The sequence below is a fragment of the Mobula birostris genome, chromosome 5 (genome assembly GCF_030028105.1).
Source record: "Mobula birostris isolate sMobBir1 chromosome 5, sMobBir1.hap1, whole genome shotgun sequence".
In the NCBI taxonomy this organism is placed as follows: domain Eukaryota; kingdom Metazoa; phylum Chordata; class Chondrichthyes; order Myliobatiformes; family Myliobatidae; genus Mobula; species Mobula birostris.
In genome coordinates, this window is record NC_092374.1 from 83,337,765 (window position 1) to 83,346,936 (window position 9,172).

Genomic DNA, 9,172 nt, shown 5'->3' on the forward strand with positions numbered 1-9,172 from the left:
TCCTTCTTAACCCAAGGACCCCGCAGTAAGCACTAATCGGGAGTCCACTTTAAATAATCAAAATACCCAGAAAACCCCGTGACAGTCAAAATAAACTTGACAAGATTAAACAGAGAGCTTAAGGGCTTAACGGCTCCAGATAAGACAACAATTAACAAATACAAGTGCTCTAGAAACCTCAGAACCCAACGCTCTACGGCTCTCCGCACAGATCCACAGGGCTCATGACAGTGTGTGTGCGAGAGAGAGAGAGGGAGAGAGAGAGGGAGAGAGTTTGTGTGCACGTATAAGAATGTATCGGAGTGTTGGTTTTTAATTATTTGTGTGTGTTTGCAAGTGAACCGACAAAGAAGGTGTAAACAGGAGGCACATTTGTCAGCAGACGGTGGAATCTGGAACATCGCGCAAAATGCAGGAGGAACTCAGCCATCTGTGGAGAAAACTCAACGTTGACGCATTTTGAGCGCACGCACCCGCACACTGGCGGGTTTTTTTGTGCACATACTTATTTGTCCTTAGTTAACTGCAAATTCGCTGCAATTAGCATTTGAGATCAGTTAAGAATTTTCTTACAATCCGACCCGTGCAAAAAGGCGCGAGTTCACCGACTCCCCCAGTTTCAAGTTCCTGGGTGTCAGCATCTCTGAGGAACTATCCTGACCCCAACATATCGAAATTTCATTAGGAGTTTGAGGAGATTCGGTACGTCATCAAAGGCACTCTCAAATTTCTACAGATGTACCGTGGAGAGCTTTCTAACTGGCTGCATCACTATCTGGTGTGGGGCAGGGCCACTACACGGGACCGAAATAAGCTGCAGAAAGTTGTAAACTCAGTCATTTCCATCATAGGCACCAGCCACCACTGCCCCCCCCCCACCCATCCACCCACCAGCATCAAGGACATCTTCAAGGAGCAATGCTTGAAAAAGGCGGCACTATCGTTATGAACCCCATCACCCAGGTCGTGCCCTCTTCTCATTGCTACCATCAGGGAGGAGGTACAGGAGCCTGAAGGCACACACTCAGTGATTCAGGAACAGCTTCTTCTCCTCTGCCATCTGACTTCTGAATGGATATTTTTACCATGGACACTACCTCATTATTTTTCCTCTTTTTTTTAAATTTAATTTAACTTTTTAAATCTCTATATTTGAATTGACTTTATGTTTCCATCTAAATGTGCAATGTGTAATCATAGCAATTTGTAATAAATAGAACAGTCAATGTAACATAGAAATACACTCAAATCAGCGTGAGTTCATCAGTCTGATGGCCTGGTGGATGAAGCTGTCCCGGAGCCTGTTGGTCCTGGCTTTTATGCTGCAGTACCTTTTCCCAGATGATAACGGTTGGAATAGATTATGGTTGGGTGACTCGGGTCCCCAATGGTCCTTTTTACACACCTGCCTTTGTAAATGTCCTGAATCATGGGAAGTTCACAACTACAGATGTGCTGGGCTGTCCGCACCACTCTCTGCAGAGTCCTGCGATTAAGGGAGGTACAGTTCCCATACCAGGCAGTGATGCAGCCAGTCAGGATGCTCTCAATTGTGCCTCTGTAGAAAGTCCTTTGGATTTGGGGGTCCATACCAAACTTTCTCAACTGTCTGAGGTGAAAGAGGCACTGTTGTGACTTTTTCACCACACAGCCGGTATGTACAGACCACATGAGGTCCTCGGTGAAGTGGATGCTGAGGAACTTAAAGCTGTTTACCCTCTCAACCCCAGATCCATTGATGTCAATAGGGGTTAGCCCGTCTCTATTCCTCCTGCAATCCACAACCAGCTCCTTTGTTTTTGCGGCATCAAGGGAGAGGCTGTTTTATTGACACCACTGTGTCAGAAAGATGACTTCTTCCCTGTAGGCTACCTCGTTGTTGTTTGAGATAAGGCCAATCAGTTTGCTGCTGGCGTCCGTCTGTCTCGAAGGACAATGGATGATGATCATCACCACAAGCGTAGGCCGAAGGTATGGAGATCCTGAGATGCCCGGTCATCAACATCCTCCTCTCGGCCTCACCAATATAGTCCAAAGGCAAGCTTATGAAGCAATACGTTTAGTACCAGCTTGGTTGCAGGAGCTGCCAGAACGACGTTCAATGACGTCTAGCCACCTCAGGGGCTCCACTCCTGTCTGGGTTTACTGCCGCAGCCTCTGTCTCTCCAGAGGCTGCCACAAGGCAGTGGGGCTATTTACCCATAGCTGGGGATCTGGTTCTCGAGCACCAGGGCGTATCCACACCCTGGTGGGCCTGCGTGCTACATGTGCAGGGGCCAGACCTCCTCCCTGTCCTCTCTAGTTCAGCAGTTTCCGTGTGTCACCAGCTAGGAGGGACTACATGAGGCTTGCTATTGGAGAGGCGGTGTACTGGCAGGGAGAGACTCACACATTCAGCTCTCCTTTTCGCAAAACTGCTAGTCAGCGCTGGAAGCTGAAAGTGAGAGTGACAAGCACTACCCACTACACTACCACACTAGACACGTCACAACAACCATTTTCACACACAAAAAAAAACGGGTGATTGATAAGTTTGTGGCCTAAGGTAGGAGGAGTCAATTTTAGAAAACCTAGCACATATACTTTTCCTAAACTTACACACTTAGTCCAGCGGTCGCGGAGCGTACGAATCCCTTCTTTGTAGAAGTCGGCGTCTTGGACTTCCAGAAGGCGTCCACAATGGGGGTGATTGATAAATTTGTGGCCTAAGGTAGAAGGAGATGACTTATTAACTTCAAACTTTCTGCATTTTCACTCAAAGAGTTGAGCTACACGTGCATGTAACGAGAGCTGTATAACTCAGCTCCTTCCCCATTTGGCCACGAACTTATCAATCACCCCTGCTGTGGACCACCTGGATGTCCAAGACGCTCTTGTTACATGCACATGCAGTTCAACTCTTTGAGTGATAATGTAGAAAGTTCGAAGTTAATAACTCATCTCTTTCTACCTTAGGCCACGAACTTATCAATCACCCCTGCTGTGGAGCACTTCTACAAAGAAGGGATCCGTATGCTCCACGACCGCTGGACTGGACTAAGTGTGTACATGTAGGAGGGGACTACGTTGAAAAATAAATGTGCTAGGTTTTCTAAAATTGACTCTTTCTAAGGCCACGAACTTATCAATCACTCTCCGTGTGTACTGTGAAGTACAGTTTTGATTACTATGTATTGAATTGTACTGTTGCCTTATAACAAATTTCACAACTTATGTCCCCCTGGCATCTCCTCTGTACCTACTTCCAAGCACCTTAAAACTGTGCCCTCTCGTGCTAGCCATTTCAGACCTGGGGAAAAGCCTCTGACTATCCACACGATCAATGCCTCGCATCCTCTTATATACCTCAATCAGGTCACCTCTCATCCCCCGTCGCTCCAGGGGAGAAAAGTCCGAGTTCAGTCAACCTATATATCCAAAAAGAGTATATCCCGAGATTACCCCCACTGGAAATGATATTCCAGGATTATCGAGAAGAATTGAAAGTGCTGGATATTTTCAACAAGGCAGGCAGAATCTGTGGAGGGACAAGTTGACAGTGAGAAGTTACACTGATCTAAATTGCAAAGGAGGCAGAATGGAGAGAATAAAGCGAATGTCCGCATGAGGACAAAATAGGAGAATATCTAAAAAGTTAGGGAAATTAGCCATTTTCAGAACGGAAGGTAAACATTCACAATAAAAGACAGCATTGAGAAGGTTAAACTTCGGGATTGCTTTCCAAAGGTTTAGGCCAATATACAGGAACTCAACTTCCAACATCACAAGAACGATAACAAGGGAATAAAGACTGAAGTTGGAATTTTCCTTGCCCACTGAGCTATGGTGGAGGCGAATACCATAGGGTCTTTTAAGAGACTCCTGGACAGGTACATGGAGCTCAGAAAAATAGGGGGCTATGGGTAACCCTAGGTAATTTCTAAGGTAAGGACATGTTCGGCACAGCTTTGTGGGCCGAAGGGCCTGTATTGTGCTGTAGGTTTTCTATGTTTCTGTGTCCGCGAATATTAAACTTGGGTTTCAGTCCGCACAGGTTTTGTCCTCAAGATCCGGGATGGAATTAAATTATTATCTGCCAGGATATTATTTTGTGCTGGTGCAATGAATGGTGTTATTCCATTGCCACAGTGATGGGCATTGCTTGGTACAATATCTTCTACCGGAGTCGTCAGCTTGCCGTGGTGGAGGTGCTTGCAAGTTCCTGACATCCCGTGAGCCAATCCGGCTGGAGTTTAGCTCCTGGTAGTGCCACTCATGGCGGAAGGGCCAAGCAGGAGATTGCAGGCAGAGCGAACCATCTAACCCAGACGTCAACGGTGGAGCTGGCGGAAGATGGTGACACATCACAAGGCAGTGGAGGCGGAGGAAGGCTGCAGGAGTGAACAGTCCCTATTTGTCTTACAGTCCACGCCACTGGACTCCGACCCCGATCAGCCAAGGACCGTGTGGTGGCTGTCTGTGCGTCAGCCTCCCCGCGTTAAACAAAATAACTTACGTTCGTTTCCCATTAAAGAAATCCACCCTTACATTCAGGATGAAGTCCGGGACGAGCAGAAAATGGCGAACGGGATCCGGAAGGTTCTAGTCACGAGTTTGATACGTGAAGACAACCCCACAGTTGTTCCCAACCTGGGGTCCACGGACACCTTCCTTAATGGTTTTGGTCCATGGTATAAAGAAGGTTGGGAACCCCTGGGAGAACATCATACTCGACTCGAGAGATCACACTACGACAGTGCAGAGTGGGACTGTGGCCGAGACCAAGAGACAGTCTCACCCCCGTCCCGCCTGACCCATCGTCACCCTCTATGTGTCTGAGTGAAGGTGTTGCGGTTAGAATATTACTGTGGGGCTAGTTTGCTGTCTGTTTCCACGTGTCTCATGGAATTGGCGGCGTGACTGTGCGGGAGGCGTGTGTGTGTGTGTATCTGTGTGTCTCTCTCTGTGTGGGCGTGTGTGTGTTTCCCTCTCTCTCTCTGAGTGTGTCTGTGTGTGTCTCTTTGTGTGAGTTTGTGTGTGTGTGTGTGTGTGTTTGTGTCTGTGTGCTTGTTTCTGTGAGTCTGTCTGTGTGTGTGGCTGTCTGTGTGGGTGTACCTTTGGGTGTGTGTCTGGGTGTTTGTATGTGTCTGTGTGTATCTGTATGTGCCTGTTTTTGAGTGTGTGTCTGTGTGTACTGTGTTGGCGTCTGTGTGCTTGTGTCTGTGAGTCTGTGGGCATGTGTCTGTGTGTTTGTAAGTGTTTGTGTGAATCTGTGTTAGTGTGTGTGTGGATGTCTGTATGTGCTTATGTGTCTGGGTTTGTGTGTATGTGTCTGTGTATGTGTGTGCCTGTGTGTACGTGTGTTGCTCTGTGTGTGTCAGTGCCTGCGTATGTATATGTGTGTTTATGTGTCTGTGTTTGTGTGTGCCTGTGTGTGCGTGTGTTGCTCTGTTTGTTGGTGTGTATGTGTTACATGTGTGTGCATGTGTTGCTCTATGTGTCAGGGTGGTGTGATCGTGTGGGTGTGTTGCGTGTGTGTTGTTTTTGTGTCTGTAAGACTGTCTATTGGTGTGTGCCTGTGTGTTTGTATGTGTCTGTGTGTCAATGAGTGAGTGTGTGTGTATGTGCTTATGTATGTGCTGTGTATGTGAGTGTGTGTGTGTGTGTGTGTGGTTAATGTGAGTGTATTTTGTATGTGGGTGCGTTGGGTGTGTGGATGCATCGTGTGTGGGTGGGTGGGTGTGTGTTTTGTGTCTGTGTGTGTGTCTCTCTCAATCTGTTTTTGTGTGTATGTGAGTGTGTGTATCGGTGTGTGTGTATGTAAGCGTGTGTCTGTCTGTGCATGTGTTTGTACAGGTGTTGTGTTTGTGTCTGTTTGTGTGCTGTGTCTGTGTGTGTGTGTGTGTGTTGTGAATGTCTGTCTGTGTGTATCTGTGTGTGTGTGTCTGAGTTTCTGTGTTTCCTGTTAATGCCTGCAAGTAAATGAATCTCAAGGAAGTATATCATGATAATTAACTCACTATGTCTTATTTGACAGTTGACGTTCTCTGTCAAGACCTTTTATCTGGAAAGATAGGGAGAAGGGAGGTAGCCCGTAAAAAGAGGTGGAGGGAAGAAACGCTGAGAATTTTCCCCAGGGGCAGAAGGAAGTTAAAGAGAGCTTCGCCCAACGTGGGGCTCAAACCCACGACCCTGAGATTAAGAGTCTCATGCTCTACTGACTGAGCAAGCCGGGCTCTGGAAGGATCTCACTTCCTTGCTTCCTTGTCTCAGGCTTGGGGGCAAAAAAAATTGATTGAATATTTCTATAAATAATCTGAGACTGACAAACTTCTATAGACATCGTGTGGTAGAGATTATATTGACCGGTTCCATTACAGCCCGGCTTGGGAACACGAAATGCCATTGAATGGAAACCCTACAAAAATCAGTGGATATGGCCATCACAGGTAACGTCCTACCTCCAACTGAGCACGTGTGCAAGGAGCCCTGTCGCAGTGAAGCAACATCCATGCTCTCTTCTCACTGCAGCCATCAAGTAGAAGGTACAAGAGCCTCAGGACCCACAGCACCAGGTCCAGGAATAGTTATTACCCCTCAGCCATCAGGATCTTGAACCAGAGGGGATAACTTCACTCACAACCAATTCCACAACCTTTGGACACACCTTCAAAGACTCTTCATCTCATGTTCTTGATATTTATTAAATATCTTTTTTTTTGTATTTGCAGCTTGTTGTCTTTTGCACATTGGTTTGTCCATCTGGGTTGTATGTGATTTTTTTTGTATTTACTGCAAATTTCAGAAGAAAATAAATCTCAGTGTTGTGTATGAAACCCCCTGGCTTCCTTGGCTGCGCAGGTCCGGGGAAGACACCTTCGACCCCGCCAAACTCGTGAGATTGAGACGCTCCCATCCCGAACGCCTGTTTGTGTGGATGCTGCATAATTCGTTACCCTGTTACAAATTAGTGCCACGAGGTAAGAGACAGTACACCATGTACGATTAAAGGATTATCTTTATGATTCTTAATTTGGCTAAAGAATTAGTAAAGGAAAGAACAAAAAAAAGGGCCCATTTTAATGAAACAGTCTAATGTGCACAAGTTGGAGCTCACGGTTTCTCCAAGTCACCGACCTTCAATCGATCTCACCCCGGGCTTCATTGAATCTGAAGCACCTTTAATAATTCCAAAAGACTGAAGTAGGGTAAATGCTGAAAGGCTTTTATTCACAGTACAATATGACTTCCATGGTGAGTGTCTGCCCCCGGACTGAGGGGGGAGGGGCAAGGCGAAATCACCTTTATTCAGAGGTCTGTGGGAGGAGCCACAGGGGCAGTCAGCAGAGGGGCGTGTCCAGACAGTTAACCCAGTTACAACATATATCTGGTTTACCACAGGATCATGGTTCCACTACGGGTCGAATCATAACACCATAAGATATAGGAGCAAAATTAGTCCATTTGGCCCATTGAATCTGCTCCGCCATTCAATCATGGCTGATCCTTTTATTCTCCTCCTCAATCCCATTTCCAGCCTTCTCCCCATAACCTTTGATGCCATGTCCAATTAAGAACTTATCAATCTCTGCCTTAAATACATCCAACGGCCTGGCCTCCACAGCTACACATGGCAACAAATTCCACAAATTCACCACCCTCTGACTAAAGAAATTTCTCCTTGTCTCTGTTTTGAAAGGATAGGCCATCTATCCTGAGGCTGTGCCCTCTTGTCCTACACTCCCCCACCATGGGAAACATCCTTTCCACATCTATTCGGTCTATGCCTTTCAACTTTAGAAACATAGAAAACCCTTTGGCTCACAATGCTGTGCCAAACATGTACTTACTTTAGAAATTACCATGGGTTACCTATAGCCCTCTATTTTTCTAAGCTCCATGTACCTGTCCAGGACCTCTTAAAAGACCCTATTGTATCTGCCTCCACCACCATCACTGGCAGCCCATTCCACGCACTCACCACTCTCTGCGTAAAAAACTTACCCTTGACATCTCCTCTGTACCTACTTCCAAGCACCTTAGAACTGTGCCCTCTCATTAGCCATTGCAACCCTGGGGAAAAGCCTCTGACTATTCACACAATCAATGCCTTTCATCATCTTATACACCTCTATCAGGTCACCTCTTGTTCTCCATTGCTCCAAGGAAAAAAGGCTGAGTTCACTCAATCTATTCTCATAAAGCATGCTCCCCAATCCAGGCAACATCCTTGTAAATCTCGTCTGCACCCTTTCTATGGTTTCCACATCCTTCCTGTAGTAAGGCGACCAGAGCTGAGCGCAGTATTCCAAGTAAGGTCTGACTAGGGTCCTATATATAGGCATCCGTTAGTCTCATGAGACCATGGATTTGCACCTTGGAAAGTTTCCAGGGTGCAGGCCTGGGCAAGGTTGTATGGAAGACCAGCAGTTGCCCATGCTGCAAGTCTCCCTGCTCCACGCCACTGATGTTGTCCAAGGGAAGGGCATTAGGACCCATACAGCTTGGCACCAGTGTCGTCGCAGAGCAATGTATGGTTAAGTGCCTTGCTCAAGGACACAACACACTGCCTCAGCCAAGGCTCGAACAAGCGACCTTCAGATCACTAGACGAACACCTTAACCAAATAGCCACGTGCCTATATAGCTCTAATATTACCTTTCGGCTCTTAAACTCAATCCCATAGTTGATGAAGGCCAATGCACCGTACACCTTCTTAGCCACAGAGACAACCTGCGTAGCAGCTTTAAGTGTCCTATGGACTTGGACTCCAAGATCCCTCTGATGCTCCACACTGCCAAGAATCTTACCATTAATACTATATTCTGCCATCATATTTAACCTACCAAAATGAACCACCTCACACTTATCTGGGTTGAACTCCATCTGCCACTTCTCAGCCCAGTTTTGCATCCTATCAATGTCCCGTTGTAACCTCTGACAGCCCTCCACACTATCCATAACACCCCCAAATTTTGTGTCATCAGCAAACTTACGAACCCATCCCTCCACTTCCTCATCCAGGTCATTTATAAAAATCATTAAGGGTAAGGGTCCCAGAACTGACCCCTGAGAGACACCACTGGTCACCGACCTCCATACAGAATATGACCCGCCTACAACCACTCTTTGCCTTCTGTGAGAAAGCCAATTCTGGATCCATAAAGCAATGTCCCCTTGGATCCCATGCCTC

General features: G+C 46.7%; 1 non-coding gene across 1 annotated transcript; it reads right to left on the reverse strand.

Annotated features, from left to right (window-relative positions):
• Window positions 1–6,142: 6,142 nt before the first annotated feature.
• On the reverse strand, window positions 6,143–6,215 carry trnak-cuu (transfer RNA lysine (anticodon CUU)). The gene has a single exon. It is a non-coding gene; the product is annotated as a tRNA-Lys (tRNA).
• Window positions 6,216–9,172: the final 2,957 nt, after the last annotated feature.